At 39.1% G+C, this 20,644-nt stretch overlaps 1 protein-coding gene across 5 annotated transcripts in view; it reads left to right on the forward strand.

Moving 5' to 3' along the window:
* The window catches only part of dlgap4b (discs, large (Drosophila) homolog-associated protein 4b), a 172,030-nt gene that overhangs the window by 10,918 nt on the left and 140,468 nt on the right, over nt 1-20,644 (forward strand). The window lies entirely within an intron of this gene.

Raw genomic sequence — 20,644 nt, forward strand, 5'->3', positions numbered from 1 at the left:
TTGAATATACTGTAAATAATGTATGTGTGTTAAACCGGAAACCACGGTGTGTATGTGTATAAGTTGATGATTGTGTCTGACTGAAATGAAGAAGTCTTTTTCAAGTGTTTTTTCTGTGTCTAGTTAAACTGATTTCTGTGCTTCCCACACTGAAAACAATGAGAAAGGAGATAAAAGAATCAGAAAGGAGGGTGGAGTGAAATACAAACAGCAATTGTATTACTTCCTGTTACAAATAGCACAGTGGTGACAGGATGACAGGAACATGCAGCACTTGAACTAATAAGGGGACTTTTTTTTTCTTTTTAAATCCTTCTTTTTGTTTAAGTTTCTTTCTCCTTTTGCCCTCCCACCCAACATCTTTTTCTTCCCCCTAACAACAAGGGCATTCCACAGTGAGCCCCACATTAAGATGCAGACCCCTACTCTCCTCCACTCTTTTTCATTGGCCTTAATCCTTTCCTCCTTTTCTGGGATGAATGATAGCCTGAGCAGCTAGTCTTCTCCATCCCAGCAGTCACAGGCTGGCTACTAAACATAAACATGAAATGAAAAAAATAGCTGCAGTCAAAAAGATGGTGTCTCAGTGAGAAGAGGTCAAGCTGTCGGCTGCTCAAGAGCACAGACCTGGGAAGCTGGCAGTAAAAAAAGGTCACTGTCAACAGCAGAGAAAGTGGAAGGTCAGAGTAAACACCATGTACAGATATGGGAGATGGAATGACAAGCTAGGCTTCTATAAGGCTATTGCTGTGGTTGATTTCAATCAAACAGCCCAAATATGACTGTTTATTAGGTACTTTTAGAATGCATCCAAGTTAGATGTGTACCCTTTTCCCCCTACATCTTCACCTTGCAACTTACAGGACTTGTAAGTAGATTCTGCTAACACCAAGACGTTACCAGGATCTGCTGCTGAAATCTGATAACACAGCACAACTATGGAGTCCATGCCTCGATGGGTCAGGGATGTTTTGGTTACAAAACATGGATTAACAAGGATCTGCATACTGTATATGAAAAGTAAATAGTATTTTTTTTTTATTTATGTCAGATTTTGTCTTTCCTGTCAACATTAGGTCCAAATGTTTCCATCCCTATTCTGTCTCTGAGCTACATATTACAAAATACTATTAGATTAACTAGCTATATCCAGAAAACAAATTTTAATTACAAGTAGATTTTAAAATAATACACTGCATTTTTCAAACACCAATTTCTTCCTGGTGTTTTGCATTCCTTCTGTTTTTTGGTTCTTGAACTGGAGTGGAAGAAGTGGTCAATAAAATCTTTTAAAAATTCATGGATTCTGCTATGAATCAGAAAAAGGCACACCCAAGATTCAGCCAGACAGTACTGAAAGTTTAAAAGGTTTATTCAGCCACAGGAAAACGTCACACAGGTAACACTCCTCACAGCTTCCAGGAATCACTGAGGCAGAAAGAGGGGTTAGTGACTTGTAGTCTCTCCAGATTTTGCAGGGATCAGAAAAGTCACTAACCTGCTTTTGTCTTGAGTGGAACTTGAAACCCAGAGGGGAAACCTCAGTGGGCGGCAGGCAGTGATCTCCACAGCACAGGTAAGAAGTGTCTCCAGGCTGAATAATCCGAGGGCTAGGCTGGCTCAATAATCCAAGGACAGAAACAGGGTCAACGATCGGAACAAGAGGTGTCAGGCAAGGGGCAGGCAGAGGCATAAACCAGATGCAGGAAACAAGGTCGACAACCAAAATCCAAATAGTCCGACTGGGAGCAGGCAGAGGCATAAATCCAAAAGGCAAGGCAAGGTCAAGAACAATGATCAGACAGGAAGGAACGCTGGATATCTACTCACACGAATGGCTTTCAAAAATCTGGCACCATCTGCTTGTCAGAGTCAGTATATATCAGGGAAGACACAGGTGCTTGGCATTCCACAGATTGCACTACACTGCAGCAGCCACCAGGTGCATCTAATCTGCTGATTTCAGCCAGGGAGACAGGGTAGAGCAGACGTGCCAGAATCATAACAGGTTTCTACAGTTTCATAGTAAACATTATTAGATAACCATTTTACTCAGAATGATCTCAAAAAGAATAAAAGCAGCAGAGGTTTGATAACAAACTCGTACTCGTCGTCTTCCGCTTATCCGGGACCGGGTCGCAGGGGCAGCAGACTCAGCAGAGACAGCTAGACGTCCCTCTCCCCAGACACCTCCTCCAAAGTTCATGGCCATAGGTGAGGGTAGGAACGTAGACCGACCGGTAAATTGAGAGCTTCACTTTTCGGCTCAGCTCTCTCTTCACCACAACGAACCGGGACAGCGCTCCCATTACTGCGGCAGCCGCACCGATCTGTTTGTCGATCTCCCGCTCCATTCTTCCCTCACTCGTGAACAAGACCCCGAGATACTTGAACTCCTCCACTTGAGGCAGGAACTCCCCTCCAACCTGAAGAGGACAAGATAACAAACTCCTGAGTATAATTTAACTTGGGACATCATTTTAATCCCACTATGTGGAATTTAAGGGGAAAAGATTAGCAGTTTAACCAGCATATCACTGCAACCAGTATATCAGTCAAATCAGTCCTATCATAGCTTTTTAGAAAGGAACAACCCTTCTATTTACTTCATTACCGAATGCCATTAATTCTGCCCCTGCTGCCCATTTCCAGCTTTCCAATAGCATCAGAGAATTGTCCTTCGTTAGAAGTGAGAGCACTTTCCATCAGAGCAATGGTTTGCTCTTAGGTCCAGGATCTCTGCTGGAGAATAGAATGAAAAAATTAAATTAGAGGACTGAAGAACAAGCAGAGAAGAGGCTCACCTTTCAGTTTAATTTAGTTCTTAAAGCTTCCTACAATGCTTCAGTAATCAACTCCCCCACTTCCTGTGCCCCCTCTTTCTCTCTCAGTCACATAAGCACACACTGATATTGTTTTGAAATGAATACATAATTTGTTTTGCTTTGATAAACAAGGGGTGATTGTTTTCTCTGTGATGAATCGAATACTGGCAGCTCAGGGGATTTGTCTTTACTTTGTCACAGGTTATTAGTTAGGGATACATTAAAATGGTTTTAAATACACACAACAAGTAATCAGGACTAATAACCAAAAGTACTTTATAGGCACTGGCCGCTGAGATTCTCACAGTATGATGACCTTCAATAAAAACAAAGCTGTTTTGACAATATGATTTTAATGAAGATTTCCACACTGACAGGTGTTGTCCTGGTGGAGAAGAAACGGAGCAAGGCACCCAACTAGCTCATCAAACTTTGTACTATCCATTTGGAAGTATTCAAAGTGTTTTTCACTGTCCATCGTTCATCTCCTTCAGCAGCGTATTGAATTACCCTCCTTAATCCCTAGTCTGGTTTAATGGCCTTAAATACCAGCTTCTTTTCTTTTGTTTTTCCAAAGGTACAAGGCAAATCAGCTCCTCCTTCTTGTCCGATAATGCCATGGTAGAAAGAGTAGGAAATGTAGGAATATGTCTCTTGAAATGTAGGAAAGTGTTACGCTTGACTAAAAACTGTCTACAGGCAGGGCGCATGGAGTCCACCCTGCTTACAGTAGATGGACAGTACGCCCAACTTTGTGGGAAGTTTAAGAGTGATAGTTAAGTTTTCACACCATGACTGCAACTTTTTAAAACCTTGATTACTGTGATACCAAAAATATGTCCATGCTTGGTGATTTAGAAGGGCTTTGAAATCACCAGCAGTGTGTACATATTTGCACATATTAAAAGAAACTGCAATGGTGATAATGATTCCAATTAAGCCACATTCTCCTGATAGTTACTAAAGATATACATCTATTGTGAACCTCAAGGAGATTCAACTGGCAAAACATATTGGGAGACGGAATTTCCATGCATGGCACTTGAAATATAAAATCCTTCCAACTATTGCAATCATGCAGTCATTTGCATTTGTGATATTGCATTCATGGATATGGAAAAACCAATAGCGATACAATATATTGTGCAGCTGTAGTCTCTAGTGCCTCGTACTGCGTTCTCTTTGAGTTCAGAAGTCAGATTTCCCATTTAGAAATTCGAGAGCTGCATTAAGTTGAAATTCTAGCTGTTAGTAGTTGCAGAGTCACCCCAGTTCAGTTTCAGAGGTTCAGTTACTATGCATTAGCTCGTCTAACACTTTGTATCCTTTTAAACCTGTGGCTCACAAATTATTTCACAACATCTGTTTGTGTAAATGTTTTGGGTTTTTTAATAGAGAGAAATATTTAGTTCTTTGGCTTGTATTGCTAATAGTAGTTAAACACCAAAACAAATAGCAAATTTCACAGGTTTTCCAATTTTTCCCTCAACTAGAACACACACAAATCAGGTGTGAAGTCATTCCAAGCTCCAAATTTCGAGACAAATTATCCTCCGGTTTTGCAAATAGTTTGTATTGTAACTTTTACATGGGAAGACAGCTGCTGTATGCCAAAAACTGTTTCACCTATAAAGATATAAACACAGTCACTGGAATTTATTTACACACAAAACAACTTGAGACCAAATTTGTTTTTGCTTGAATTTATCAGGTTGTGACCTCAGACTTTGCCATTGATCCATCTTTGTGTTTTCTTCTAGTAAATAACTTTTCTGGCTTAACATTTTCTGGCTTATTGTAATTAGCAGGCTGAACTATCTTCACATTTGTCCATCAAAATAACCACAAAATATATAGAAAAAGAATATTTAACTAGTGCACCATTAAGGTTGACCTGTTCCCCCTCAGAATAAAATCACATAGCTCTTTGTAGCGCTGTGGTGCACTCAGGAGTGGGTGAGTAACTGCTGCAGTTTCTTAGCTCCTGCTGGAACTTATTCAGACACAGCAGACTAAAAACAAAAAACACATGTAAGGGCATACCACAGTGGGCTCCAACAGTCTGATCCTTGCCAAAATCAATTGTTTGTTTGTTTTTTAACATTTTCTACAACAGTACAATCACATATCTGCTGCAACAAGCACTGCTTCGGAGCAGTTCACTGCACAGTGTTGTGGTGACAAATGCTGTTGCCCCACAGCAAGAAGGTCTCCTGTGTTAATCAAAGCTGCGTTGGCCTTTCTGTGTAGAATTTGTCCAAATGCATACATGGGTCTACTCTCATCTGCTCTAGCTCCTTCCAACAGTTCCTAAAACATGCACTGTTATATTCTAATGGTAAAAATAAGTACAGAGGGTAGATTTTGTTTACTGTTTTCTTGTGTTGGCTAGGGTATACACTACTGTCAAATGTTTTAGAACGCCTTTCTTATTTAATGGTTTTCTTTATGTTCATGAGTATTTACACTGTACAAAGATTCTCAATGAAGGCATCAAAACAGTGAACGAACACATATGGAATTATGTAGCAAACAAAAAATTGGAAAATAAATTTAAATATGTTTTAAAGTTTCCTTAAAGTAGCTGCCTTTTGTTTTAATGACTGAAATACATTCAGAGTGGTCCAGGGTGTAACATATTACTGGTTCTGTAGATGTTTTATACTGTCAGCAGCCTAAAGTTAGCATAGGGGAATGCCTAGAAGTAAAGTGGTTTTATGTTGTATTAATAATATGATGAAGAATAACCAAATATTTCCAGCGCTCTGTTTTTTAAAAGTTGAGCCACAGGGCTTATTTAACACAAAGGGTTTAAACCACGTGCAGAGTACTGATATGAACTAATGCAGCAGTTTCTAAAGCTGGCACTGCAAAAAGTTAAGCTATAAGAAATAATGTAAAAGAAGAAAATAAAAAATACATATATATTCTCTTTAGTTATTGTTATGCATGATGTGTATTTTAGTTAAAAAAAATGTATCTAGCAATATTTTTGCTAAGTATGAAAACATCATACTCCAAGGTTCCTGTTAGAAGATTTAGCTTAATAGATGAGAGAACCAAGAGCTTCCATCACCTGAGGTATTATCTGGAGCAAAAACAATGATTTGAGTTTTTTCTTCATTGGACTGGAGAAAATATCTAGCCATCCAACTTGTTACATAGTCTAAGTAATTATGTAAAACATGCATATTGGAAACTTAACAATGTCTTCAAAAGTGTTAAATGCAGAAGAGGGAGCACATAAACAGAAACACCATGGGCCCAAAAAAAGTGTTTTTATGTGTGCGCATGAGGGTGGGAATATGTGATTGTGACTGTGTGGCTATTTTTGTGTCAGGTTGGGTCTTGGGCTGCTCCCTCTCCTGGATCAGTTTAGGCCCCCCATCAAATGTGGGTCCTATTTCCTCCCTGCCACACTCCATGCCAGTGGCTGGTGACTCTGCCCGCTGGTGTGTTGGTGGTTCTCATTGTCCAGGGCTGGTGCTTTGGTGTGTCCCGGTGGCTGCTTGCTGGAGCCTGGGCTCTGTGGCTCTGTCGGGCCTCTGCTTGGGGAGTGATGTGCCATGAGGTCTCGAGTATCTGGGTCCATGGCTGGATCTGCTCCGGCGTAGATGGCTGCCGGTGGGGCCTGTGGGCCCGCCGTTGCAGGGGCTTCTGCACTGTGGCTGCTGGGTGGGTCCCCTGGGGCTCTCCTCTGCTGTTCATTGGGGGCGTTGTGGTCCTTGCGGGGTTCCTGTGCTCGGGGGGCCTTTGGATGTCTGTAGCTCAGATCTCCTCAGACTCCTGTCTCGGGTCCAGGGGGGCAGGTCTGTGGCTCCTTACACTCGCTATTGCAAGTGCGCTCACACTAACACCCACAGGTGTTTAGATTCCGTTGTTAACAGATACACAGATGTTATATATTGAGCCGCTGTTACCACTGAATACATCTTGCATTAATTAGTACGTCCCCCTTTAGGTAACAATGCTAATATTTTTTTCTCCTTCTCTCCATTTTGCTTTTTTCCCCACCTCTTTCACTTTTTGCTTCTTTGTCCTTTTTGTTTCTGTCTCCATGTCTATTGCAATTGAAATAATCCCCAAGCAGTTTATAAAGAATAAAGTTTCTTTAATAAATATCAAGCGGACATCATAGCATTAGCCATAATGCTCTGCTTGTGAAGTAAATCTCTTGGGCTTCTTCTTGGCACTCAGACGACAATTCTGAGCACTACTCTGGACAAAACAAAACAAAAAAACAAAACAAAAAAATAAGATACTTTTTTACCAGTTTGAAAAACAAAATGAACAGTACTAAAATGTTTGTTAGCTAGGATCAAGTTGAAATGTATGTAAATAACTTTGAATCTGTTTGTATAATTGGATTTATTGTGTTTTTTTAAATGTTCCCTGAGACGACATTTGTTGGAAGACAATTGGTGATAGAGAAATAAACTGAATTGAATTGAATTAAGTTTTTGTATATCGGAATGCATGTCATTGTCAATTTGTCAGTTCCTTAATGTTAGCACTTGTGGAAATATGTCAATAGGTTATTGTCCATATACCGTTCTATTGAGTTGGGATGCTGTAATGCTATACAAACTTGACCTTAGCGAAATAACTTTGTTTCCTTTTTTTGAAAAAAACCGTAATATGTGAGGATTTAGGCCTCGACAATAACACCAACAACAATCAGTCCTCCATTACAAAACCATCTCACCGTAACATTAGCATTGAAGAGTGCTTATCCAGCCATAGCAGATTAACAAGGTCGGCTAAGCCTGTCAAACCATGAGTTGTTTTTGATTGAATGACCTCGCGCAACGTTTAGTTTATGAGAGGAGACTAAAGCCAATTACATTATCCTTTGGAAATACACATTAATGTGTATTTACAATGAATTTGAATGAATCTAAAAGGCTGTTACCTCTCAGACACCATTAGAGTCCTAATGATATTACGACAACGAGGAGTAAAGGTGTCAATATCTTACTTTTCTTTAATTTGTTGCAGTATAGTATATCTTCTACATTTGATATTTTCATTTATAACTTTATTTACAGATGCAAAACAAACTGTGCAGCTGATAATAAAATGACTACCAAGGCAGAAAATCGCTGTAGATTAACAAAGGAAGTCACAAATATAACTGAAATATTAATGTTAGGGAGACTGTCAGTGAGATTTAACAAGCCTTATGCTAAAATGTTATAAGTGAGTGCATTATGTACTTTAAATAATTAATTTACTTAGCAGCATTCTTCAAAACAAGCCTTTGACTATGTCTGAAATGTATAGATTCATGTTGCTCCTTTTCTTTACCCCTTTGCTCTGATAAAAACTAATATCATGTAGTTTAGTTGGACTATTAGTTGGAATTGTATGCTTTTATCAATAAATCCTAATAGGTACGAAGGCTGAAGGGTACCATACACACTGAACAGACAAATGTGGCCTCCTCCAGTAGACACCATCCAATGAAGACTAAACTGAGCAATCCATCACATATTTCAGTTTCACTTTTGGCTCTCTTTTCACCTCGCTGATTAATTCAATTCAATTCAAAGATACTTTATTGATCCCCGAGGGGAAATTAGAATTCCAGTACAACCCATCCAAACATACATCATGACAAGACAATGGGGGGACGGGTCACCGAGGCTTTGCTGCCCGCTCACAGGCGCTGCCCTTGCTAGATGAGAAAAGAGGCCACATTAGGTAAGTAGAGGGAAAAAAAATCATATTTCACACTTTATCCTTAGCAGGATACAGTTTGAGATTGCAAAAAACCTCAGCACAAAGAAGCAACAAATTTACAAAGCAACATCATGCTGGGAACAGTGAAGGTGGTGTGAGGGGTGCATATGTTTATCTTGAGCATGTGTGTGTGTGCAAGTGAGTGTGTGCAAGTAAGTCCATGAAGCACTGTCACAGAGGCCATTGTCCTTGATGGTTCGTTGGAATGTTCATCAACCGGCCACAAAGTTCTGAACAGGTCCACAGGTGTCCTCAGGGAAGGGAGGGGGCAGAGGGAGCAGAGCGTCATGTTTACATAACTTCCAGGAGAAGTTGAAGATAGCCAGCCATCAAGGCCGCGAAGGGGAGCCAGATTCAGAAAAACAATAATTATTTGGGTTAGGCTGACTCTTAATTTTCCGTCAGCCTTGAGAGTCTCACTGGTGCTTCTCAAAGGTGAATCCAAATAGACAAATTCCTGGTCTTTCTGCCAGATCCAAGAGAACAACTTTCTCCAAGATTTATCCCATTTCACCCCTGAGTCCAGGAACCGCAACCCGCTTGCGATCCTGTATAAGGATCACATCCAGTCTGCGATTCAGCTCACGTAACATCTCAGTCTGAGTGTTGATCGCTCTGAAGATCCCATCACACATGCCAGGCAGCCTTACAATGGCCAGAACAGCTGCTGACATTCTCCGAATTTCCCGATATGCCAGGTAACCGCTGACTCCAAAAAGCAGAAATCCTGATATCAAACTTCCAATTATATACACATCTTCCACATCCTCGACTGACATTATCGACAGACACACAATCCTCCACTTCTGCCAGGAGTCCATCGTGTATCCGGAGAAAAATGTCCCGCCCAGGCAAGTGGGCTCTCCCGACCCCTGTCTTCTCGTCGAGAAAATTTGATCAATTGCTTTGAGAGACCAGCTGACCAAATCCATAATTTGGAAGAATTTGTAAGATGTGCAAAAAGAGGCTCCAAAAAAAAGACAAGACACAGAGCTGAAGCAGGGCAGATATGGGAGGGGTGTGGGAGACAGAGAAAAAGCGTCCACCTCCACCGAGAGCAGGAAAAAGAAAAAAAAAAAAAAAAAAACGGTGAGGTGCAACTAAATTGAAAGCATTCTGCTTCAGCTATGTAACTACATGTGTCACCATAAAATAACAAACAAATAGAACAGGAATGACATACTGTTACAAATAACTCCAGGTGTACATAGTTTTTCTTGCAATTTGTTTTTTTTTGTTTTTTTTGCAAAATCCTAAATAGAAATGTGCAAGGGCATTGTGATAAAGACATTTTATCATGTTGGTTTTGGTATCTTTATGCCCAGGCCTGTTAAACCTTTCCACAGCTACCTGTCCTATGCTGCGTGTTGGTGTTGGGTATTGTAGGGTTTTAGCCCAGGTGAGAAATTATCTCTCTCTCACACACACATACTTCAAGATTTTCTATCCTTATGGGGACTTTGGATTGACTTCCATTCATTTTTCATTCAGTTATATGGCCTAACCCTGACCCTAATCCTAAACCTAACCATAAAATAGTTCATCCCTAACCCTAAACCTAACCTAAACCTAATTCACAAGTTATTCCTAAACCTAACCCCTAACCCCAAAACAGCATTTTCCTCCATGGGGATAAGGCTTTGATCCCCACAAGGCACAATGGGTCCTTACAATATAGTATATTTACAGAAAACGCACACACTCACACCCTGACCTAGCCCGGCAGCCAAGTCCAAACAGCGTAGGCAAAACCTGGAGCCTGGTCACCACGCCAGACGACCAAACAAACAGCATGTCCGCCCAGCACCTAGGTAGGGGAAACACCTCCAGAACGGGCATACATCAGCCCGCCACAGCAACCCAAACTCAGAAGGAACCAATAAAGGGAGGGTACAGTGCAATACCGCCAGTTGAGAGACCAGCTGACCAAATCCATAATTTGGAAGAATTTGTAAGATGTGCAAAAAGAGGCTCCAAAAAAAAGACAAGACACAGAGCTGAAGCAGGGCAGATATGGGAGGGGTGTGGGAGACAGAGAAAAAGCGTCCACCTCCACCGAGAGCAGGAAAAAGAAAAAAAAAAAAAAAAAAAACGGTGAGGTGCAACTAAATTGAAAGCATTCTGCTTCAGCTATGTAACTACATGTGTCACCATAAAATAACAAACAAATAGAACAGGAATGACATACTGTTACAAATAACTCCAGGTGTACATAGTTTTTCTTGCAATTTGTTTTTTTTTTGTTTTTTTTGCAAAATCCTAAATAGAAATGTGCAAGGGCATTGTGATAAAGACATTTTATCATGTTGGTTTTGGTATCTTTATGCCCAGGCCTGTTAAACCTTTCCACAGCTACCTGTCCTATGCTGCGTGTTGGTGTTGGGTATTGTAGGGTTTTAGCCCAGGTGAGAAATTATCTCTCTCTCACACACACATACTTCAAGATTTTCTATCCTTATGGGGACTTTGGATTGACTTCCATTCATTTTTCATTCAGTTATATGGCCTAACCCTGACCCTAATCCTAAACCTAACCATAAAATAGTTCATCCCTAACCCTAAACCTAACCTAAACCTAATTCACAAGTTATTCCTAAACCTAACCCCTAACCCCAAAACAGCATTTTCCTCCATGGGGATAAGGCTTTGATCCCCACAAGGCACAATGGGTCCTTACAATATAGTATATTTACAGAAAACGCACACACTCACACCCTGACCTAGCCCGGCAGCCAAGTCCAAACAGCGTAGGCAAAACCTGGAGCCTGGTCACCACGCCAGACGACCAAACAAACAGCATGTCCGCCCAGCACCTAGGTAGGGGAAACACCTCCAGAACGGGCATACATCAGCCCGCCACAGCAACCCAAACTCAGAAGGAACCAATAAAGGGAGGGTACAGTGCAATACCGCCAGTTGAGCTAGTCCAGGGAGGTCGTGAGGAAGAGGTTCCCACCAGAACTAATCCCTATCCCTGCAGTCCATAGTCAGCCAGACACATCCCTGAGAACCATAGGGCGCCAGCCAAGAACCCACAACTCTAGACGTGGCCCAAGCCCTGCACAAAAAAATGTCACACCAAGGTTTCACTCATCAATGAAAAGAGTATTACTACTGAGTATGCCATACAATATTTCACGTGAAGCTTGATCCACGTGCCTAATGTCTTCTATTGGTTGTCATAGTCTATAAATAAACAGGCTCTATTGATCGGGGTTATAGAGGCCTATAGATGAATCCCTCTGATAAAAAGGCATTTATTCTCTGCATATATCTGGAAGAAATTTCTAGTAATTTCCTGTGTCAGTATGCTTGTACATGGATGTTTTAATCACCTGATTGAAGACCTGTGATCTGCTTTTATAGCAGCCATTTCATGTGTTAACTTTGCAGATATACTAACTGGATAGCACCAGCAAGAATCTGGTCCAGATAGTGCAATAGAGAGGCACTGCTGATCAGAATGAAGTATTTTGGTACTAAGCAATTCAGTGACTTGACCTTCTACCTGAGTAAGGACTCAGGTATAAGGTCAGCTTAGTAGTTGTCTTTATGTGCTTCCAAAGGTTGAGGTTTGAGTCCACCATTGCACCTAGATTCCAGGCCTAATCAGTGGTTTCCAGCTATAATAACTGAAGCTGTGACTCTTGATTGCTCCTCCTGTGGTCCAAAAATAATAACTTCAGTTTTGTTTTCATTTAACTTAAGAAAATTATGGCACATCCATGCATTTGTTCTATGCATCTACCTAACCCTTTAATGGGTTCATAGTCACCTGGTGACAACGCAATGCAGAGCTGTGTGTCATCTGCGTAGTTATGGTTAACTTATCTTGTTATACATTATGATCTGGGCTAGGGTGAGTGTGTAGATATTAAACATGAGGGGTCCCAGGATGGAACTTTTGGAAACCCCACATGTTATTTTTGTCAATGCTGATGTAAAGTTACCTACTGACACAAAAAAGTCCCTGTCCTTCAAGTAAGACTCAAACCAGCCAAGTGCTGTTCCAGAAATCTGACCCAGTTCTCTAATAAATCATGATCAGCAGTATCAAATGCTGCACTGAGGTCCAGTAATTCCAGTACAGTGGTTCTTGCATAGTCTGCATTTATGCGGATGTCATTAAACACATTGACAAGGGCAGTCTCAGTATTTTGCTACTATAATTGTTCCTGAACATTGGTCCTGGACTTGATATTGATGTACAGACCACCCTTCTAATCTTATGAATTTTCTCAGTAAAGATGTTAGCGAAATGCTGATGATCAAATACAAAATGTGTGTTGGCTGTTTAATATGTTGAGTCAAACCAAAATTTCTATGTGTATCCCATAGTTCTTTTGCCCCTCTGTTTTGCGGGTCGTCAACATGGATGTTGAAATCTCCCACAATGATTAAACATTCATAATCAACATGTATGGATAGAAGGTAATTGACATTGAAATATTTTCCTTTGGAAACATGGTTCAAGTGGGTACTTTTACCTGGACAGCCAGATATTCAAAAGAGGCAAATTTGGCCAAGAACAAATTTTTACACTTTAGTAAATCATGAAACAAGGTGGTCACCCTCATTCTCTCTTATGCTCCCTGCTCTCACTAAGAAAATTGTAATTGAGAGGCATTGACTCTATCAGTGTAGATGTCTCAATATTTTCATCTAGCTGCTTATTGCTGCCCAACTGCTGGTATTTGTCCTGACTACAGTGATATATGTGAATACGGTTGTCATGAGCTATTGTGTGTGTTTATCTTATTTTTTATGTTTCAATGTTTATTTTTTATTCAAATTTGTAATCCAATTTATTGTGGTCAATGAATCAAACATTACCATGTCTTGAAATAGGCCTGAAATTTGTAAAGCCTTGAAGTCCATAAATATAGACAATATCTTAATTAGATTCATTAATGTGTCGTCAATGGCACTGAAATTTATTTACAGGGATCTAAACATGTTTTTATTATATTTTTAGTCCATTCAATAGTCACTAAGGTATTACAAAATAACCCATTAATTGGGCTATTTTTGAAGACTAGACTCTAGCCAATGTACCCAAGAGACAAAAGGGAGTTTTAGTGTATCACTCCAGACAGTCAACAAACACTGAGCTGATCAGGTCTTAGTGTTCATGTCACACAGTACCAAAGCTTTGGGACCCATGTGATTTGCTGTCAGCTGAACCCTGAGAGAGCTACACAGAAAGACAAAGGCTGCCTATGGTGCTTTAGTGATGATTAACAAGCTCTCCTGAGTAGTTACTGTGAACGCTGAAAAACAGCATAAGTGAATGAAATCTACTTAAAAACCAACTTTTAACATTGTGTTGTGAGAGAAAACAGAACAGCAAAACTGTCTTCACATTATATTTCTTCAGATAACCTTAAACCCACCTTTGCACGATCATTGATCAGATAAAAGTACAAGAAGTGAAGTGACTGTAACAATATTGTTGTGACTATGAATCTGAAAATATTATTTAATATTAATAATTTAATATTTTATCAAACAATATTTCTGTTCAGGGTTGTCTGTGAATACCAGCCCAGTAAGGCAGTGGTAATAGGAGAAAATCAAAAGGGTGAGACGAGCTCTGACATTATTGAACAGCAAAACTCTACACACACATGGAATGAATTCACACAATTTCTTAAAATACAATAATTTATTTACAAAAATAGGTCAACTCAAAGTCAAACATATTTTAATCAACAAACTCTTCACTATGCTAAAACAATCCAACTAACTACCAAGCAGAATTAAAGAATAAGGAAGACTAATGGGCTATGTACAATATAAACATGTTGATTAAAGATAATTGAAAATCATGACCAAAAAGAGTGATGCAACATTACCATGCAATGTTTATGTTTGAGAACCAAGGATTATCTTGAAGAATCTGGAAGTGAAGTTAAGTTAGTCTTAGAACTAACTTAGACAATAATCAGCAAGCGTTTAGACAACCATTCACAATGCAAAATCAGATAAAATAATATTTTAATAAAATAATGTTTTAAAGAATGATCTGCTGAATAAAACCAACCTTCTGGATGACTAATTCTCAACGATGTCTCATTAGCTGCCTTTACTTATTAAAATAATATTCAAAGAAATATTGTTAAGGAAGTGGTAAAATATTCAATGAAATATTTTGAAAAAGAGCCAAATCTTTCTGGAGAAATGGGGCTTAATGGTGTTTACTTAGTTATCAAGTTTAGCAAAATAATGTTTAGGAAAATATTTACTGGATTGAAACCTAACAACCTTTCTGGGTAAATATTCTTTAGCAGGCAAGCACATGTTCTTAGCTGTTAGCAGTGAAAGCTAACAAAAGAAGCTGATAGCTTAGCACCAGAATCAAACACACACCTTTAAAATACCGTTAATAAAAGGGTTAAAATGCATAAGCGCGGACGGCGCGTTATGGCCGATCTTCTGTGTTTAAAATCACCCTTTAAATAAAGTTAGTCTTAACTTTAAAAACTCACAAACACAGAACACAAAACTGAGCACGTGGTGAGCAGCACCAAGATAGCTGAGTTCAACACAAAACAAACCAAACTTCATAAAATGAAAAACGTTCAGATCATTTCATCCTAAATCTTTCTGCCCAAACCCTAACCTCATATGAAACGTGCTGAGGAGGAGTTGTCCGGGCGACGACCAAGTTTGAGGAAACATCCACTTTGAACGAAGCTGTTGGGGGGGGTTCGCTGTCCGCTGACCAAACGGCAAGTTACTGGTGACCACGTTGATGCGTCAGTTGTCCTCCTTCGGGAAACTGCTCCACTCGGAGTCATAGAGAACTCTTAGAGAATTATCCCGTTTATGAATGAATCTACCGGATACACGAGCAGTGATTAATTTGTACTTAACTCAGTGCATATGATCGATGATTGAATGACACCCTTGGATCCAGTTGAAGAGTTATGTCTGTTTGCCAGCAAAGAGACATTAGCGCGCTGTGTCCAGTCCCCAGGGTGACCCGCATAGAAGGGATCGGTTCCTTGGGAAGGTGTGGGTTTTATACGGGCAGTGGCATCATGGGAAGGGAAGTCTGCTGTTAACCCCACCCCCCTCACAGTTGCTGGAAGTCGGTTAAATGCAATTTATTTTGAAAGTTCCAGAAAAGTCTGTACCGGAATTTAATGTTGCAATCCATGGCTGTGGGTCCAACAACATAAATGGCGCTGTTGTAAACCTGTATTATCCATATAGATATGTTCTCTGTCTTCCTGTTGGGTTTACCCTGAAATTATTTATCTGTAATATTAATCAGTAGTCCTATATCAGCACATAGGGATGTCATACAGGTTATACTGAATTTAACAGCATTACTGAAGTGCAAATGACAGTTCCCATCAGTAATCGTCTGAAATAGTCTTCTTTGTGTTTTTGTTTTCTTTCTTGTTTGTTTAAAATTGTTGTGAACTCCAGACAGCAGGCCAAACAGCTGCATTGAGACGTTTTAAGAGGGACCTGTGCAGCTTTTATTCCTGCAAAATCAGCTCTGAGATTTTCTCACTGAGAAAAGGATGGACTTCCATAAAAAAGACATAATGTTGATGGCACTTTATGTTGCTCCCATGTGTACATATTGATAGTGATTTCGCACATATACATATTACCCATGCATTGTGAACTAATGCACTGCAACTCCATAACAGATGCTTACTGTTGAGCTGTGTGCTGATAACCAGCTAGATGGTCCTATCTCTCTTTTGCCCAAAAGAAACTGTTTGGGTTTTCTAAAAGGAATTTTAACATTTGCATCTCAAGACAACAGGACTTTTTCCAACTTTCTGTCATTACATCTCATCTACCACCACAATCAGATGTTAGACTTAAACAGATGTTAGGAACCTGATTGTTTTGTACCAAGGCTGCTGTGTTTTATTGTTGTGAAGCTACAAATCTTTTTAGTTTTTTTTTTTGTTTTGTTTTGATAGTTACCTCTGCCCTATTATCTAAATGTTTTATCGTATTTGTAGATTTTTTTTTGTGTTGCAGCTGCTCTGCAACTTCTTTTTGTTCTTTTTTGTTTATTGTGCATTTTTAAAACCATTTGTCTGGGTTGCATAACTAGGCACACTGGAAGCCTTTTTAGTAGGTGTGTAATCAGATATTGCTCTTAACTGATTACACAGTTAAGAAGGTCTTCTTTGGACCTTCAGGGATCTAAATAAATAAAGCAAATCAAATCTTTCTCCAGCAGTGAGTAATTATTTATAGGATGATTAGCAAACTGCAGATGTTTGTGTCTGGACACATTTTGCAGAGCCTTAACAGTTTAAGTTATCAACAGTTTATAAAGAACATTAGGTCATCTAACACTTATGACCTGCCTGTAATGATAAACTTTTCTCCACTGCAACACTGATTGGTCCAGACTCATTTGACATCCTTAGGGTCGAGTTGTGTGACTATAAAGTCAGTGTTATAATTCAGCCTGTGTGACACTGCAAGAAGGTACATGCAGTTTTGTGAGTTCAGCCATCTGGACTTCTGCTGTGAGTGTCCAAGATGTTGTAAGAAGAGGCTGACCTTCACAAATTTAGTACATTTGGTGCCTGTCTGGCATTATTTACTGGCCACATGAACTTATGCATATTTGAAAGAAAAACCTTACATGACCTCTAAAAACATTCAATAAAGAGCATGTCTTTTAATAACTGCTTACTTTTTGATGCTTTGAGTTCTTATTTTGTCCATACATGGTGCATTTAGTACATTTCTTTGTAACAGGCCTAACAGAGACCCTGAATGCCTGATGCTGTAAATAGACAATAGACAATAGACCTGTCCCATTTCCACTGAAATGGTGGAAATGGGACCCATGATTTACTTAGAAAAAGAGAGGACATGCACATACTGTGACAGCAAGCAATAGATAAGAACAATTGATATTTAAATCATACATCTGTTAGTGAAATAGATAGTCTGCAGAATGACTGGTTTTCTTACAGATGTGATGATGATAAGTAACTGGTACTACCTTAGTGGTATTGAATGTTTATTTGCATGCATGGTTAGAAAAATGGATGCTTATACTGTTGTTGAAAGCAAGCAAGCAAAAGTTTATACACCTTGGGCTTACATTATGTCACATTAAAATCACAAACCTCAATGTTTTTTATTGCAATTTTATATCTCAAGCATCTCTTTAAGCACTGTTTAACCTATAATCTCAAAATGGAAAGAGGACTTAAGTGAAACCTTGCAATACATTTCCATTCATGAAAAATGCATAAACTATTAGTTGTGCGCTCCAGAAATCTGGACCTTTTTTGAATGGTGGCAATAAGCCATTGTTAAAAAAAAGTCAGAAGTAGTGCTGTTTGCATTTTGCCACAAAGCATAGGGTCACAGCAGACATGTGGAATAAATTCCTCTGGTCAGTTGAAACCTTTTTCACTGTGAACTTGCAGTGAAAATGCCTATAACTGCACAACACCTTAAAAACACCAACCCCATGGTGAACGATAGTGGTGGCAGCATCATACTATAGGAATGCTTTTATTCAGAACACACAAGGAGTCTGGTTGGAGTTAATTGGAAGATGGACTGAGCTAAATACAGGACAACCGTTAAGTAAAACCTGCTAGAAGATGCAACAGACAAGAGACTGTAGTGGAGTTTCACCTTTTAACAGGAAAAAAACATGAAACAAACAGTGCAAACTACTAAAAATATACCCCAAAATAATTGTGACTGTGGTTGTAAAGTGACACAATGTAAAAGGGCTATTAATACTCTGTCAAGGCACTTTGTCCTTGTTGAGTTCTCTTGTCAGCTTAAGCCAGAAATGGTGAATTATTTTGGTCCATGCTCTGTTCAGAGCAAACTGATTTTTGGGAAGTCTGCTTCTCTTTCTCACAAAACTCTTTAATGGTTACTCAATTATTTCTTTGCACTTTTTATGCTTCACTTTCTTTTCTACTTTTTTTCCTTCTCACTCCTCCTTCCCCTCTCCTCTTTAAAATGTCACTGTCCTTTTTTTTGCCCTATATAATAAACTGGACCATCTTCTGAAAACACAGCGTACTCTTACACTGTGTCCAAGTCCCATCAGTCAATGGAAAAAATTTGAAAATGAAAGATTTGACCTAAACAAACTCATTCCCAGAGTGTTATTTTTTAGAACAATGTTTTTTGTTAGAAAACCTTTGCATAATGAAAATGTGCCTGCCAAGTTAATTCAGTTTATTTATCTAGTTTTTAAAAACTGCTGCCAAAAGAATTTGTCAGAAAGCGACTCTTGCATAGGGGAATCTGTTAACCCTCAACTCTGATGTGACTTGTTTCTTTTTTTGTTGCATTACATTCTGAACTGCCTTTCTGGCACACGCATCCCTTACCTTGGATATGCTTCAATAATGTATGGAAGATGAAACACTGTGAGAATCTTGACCTTAGCTCACTTACTTTTCAGTTCCTTTCTTGTTTCTTTTAGTAGATCCATTACAGCAGATCAATGTGGTCTAGTTAAAAACTAGGTAAAGATACAATTATCTCTTGAGGAGAAAAGTACCACACTCAAGTCAAACTCCCCATAACAACAGAAGCTCCAGACTCCACGGTGTGACATCTGCAGCAGGATTAGTAACTTGCTGTGACAGTCTGACATTTGAACCCTGGGGTAGAGCTCGCTGGGGAAGTTAGCCTGCTGATGCTTGATAATGATTGGACTCTGACAGTGCCTGTTTGTATTATTGTGAATGCTGGTAGTGCAGCGGTAGCATCCCTGCAAGAGCTTGTGTCATGTTTTTTTTTATAAAGAGGGTAGATTTAAGGATTGCTGGTTAATGGTTTTGATGCTGGAGGTAAAAGCTCACTTAGCTGCAGCGCCCTGCCTGTCACTGTCCACTGGAGTGGAATTTCAGACACTGAGCGACTTTCAGTAAGCATATGGTTTTTTAAGGTAATTTTTTTGTTCATTCATTTTTTAAATAGAAAGGCTATCTCAATCAGACCGAGACCATATTCTAAACCCCATAGCTGTGTTCCACATTTGGGCCAGGAGGTAGGGATGTCCCAATGTATCTTATTTTAGGGGAGGTCTATAATATATAGCTGTAGACTCTCACCACTGAAAACTACAATCTGAATCTCATTCCAGTTTATGTAAAATCTTTCTTCAGTGTCCTTCCAGTTTCTACCTTTTGGTTTACGACTGCTCATAGAACAATATATAAAATACTGACTTATAAATGTAGTTTTAGATTTGGATTAGGGTTAAAGGAAGGGGTCAGGGGTAGGCATGATTTCTTTCTCCTGCCACAGAGTTTGGAATGGAGGCCTGAGGTGCCCCACACTTAACTCAAGATCAGGTCAAATCTTAAGCAACAGGTTCCCATTTTATGCAAAGAATTTGGGGCAAGAGGATGTTCCATGAGACCATTGGAGACATCTTTTCTGGTTTGAGATGTGCTGAGTGTGCTGCTTTGAATACATGGCGCATTCCAGCATGTGCTGTGTGAGGACCTTTGGAGGACCAATCCTAACATAATTAAGACATACAGAAATAAATAAATAACTTAACAACATAATAAAAAGAACAGATGTATTCAATAATTGATCAATTGAACAGATATGAGTATATATATTTTATTTTAACCAACTAATTTTATTTTAACCACTAAACTTTAAAACATATAATTTTTCTAAGTGCTGTTTTATTTTTCCTATCCCTTTTATTTCTTTCATATTTTTTACCGCTCAAATATATCTAAAAGTAGTTTTTTTTCCTCTCAGAAATCAAATATTTTTCTAATTATTGTACTATATTTTTAATTGTTAAACACTGATATATTTTCTCCTGTAATACATCCCTTTTTTTTACCCAACGGATTTCCCTGAGTCCAATTATTTCCGGCTTTCTTTTGTACTTTCTTTGGTCTCTGTATTGTCTTTTCTGTCTCAACATGCATCTATTAATGTAGCAAATAAAAAATTATAAAAGAACTTTACATATGTTTTATATTTTAGATTCCTTAAAGTAGCCGCCCTTTAATTTTGATGAATGCAAATGTTAACCTTCGGCCATCTCTCATTGAACCTCTGGGAAGTTCTTTCAA

Source organism: Girardinichthys multiradiatus, chromosome 20 (genome assembly GCF_021462225.1).
Source record: "Girardinichthys multiradiatus isolate DD_20200921_A chromosome 20, DD_fGirMul_XY1, whole genome shotgun sequence".
Classification (NCBI taxonomy): domain Eukaryota; kingdom Metazoa; phylum Chordata; class Actinopteri; order Cyprinodontiformes; family Goodeidae; genus Girardinichthys; species Girardinichthys multiradiatus.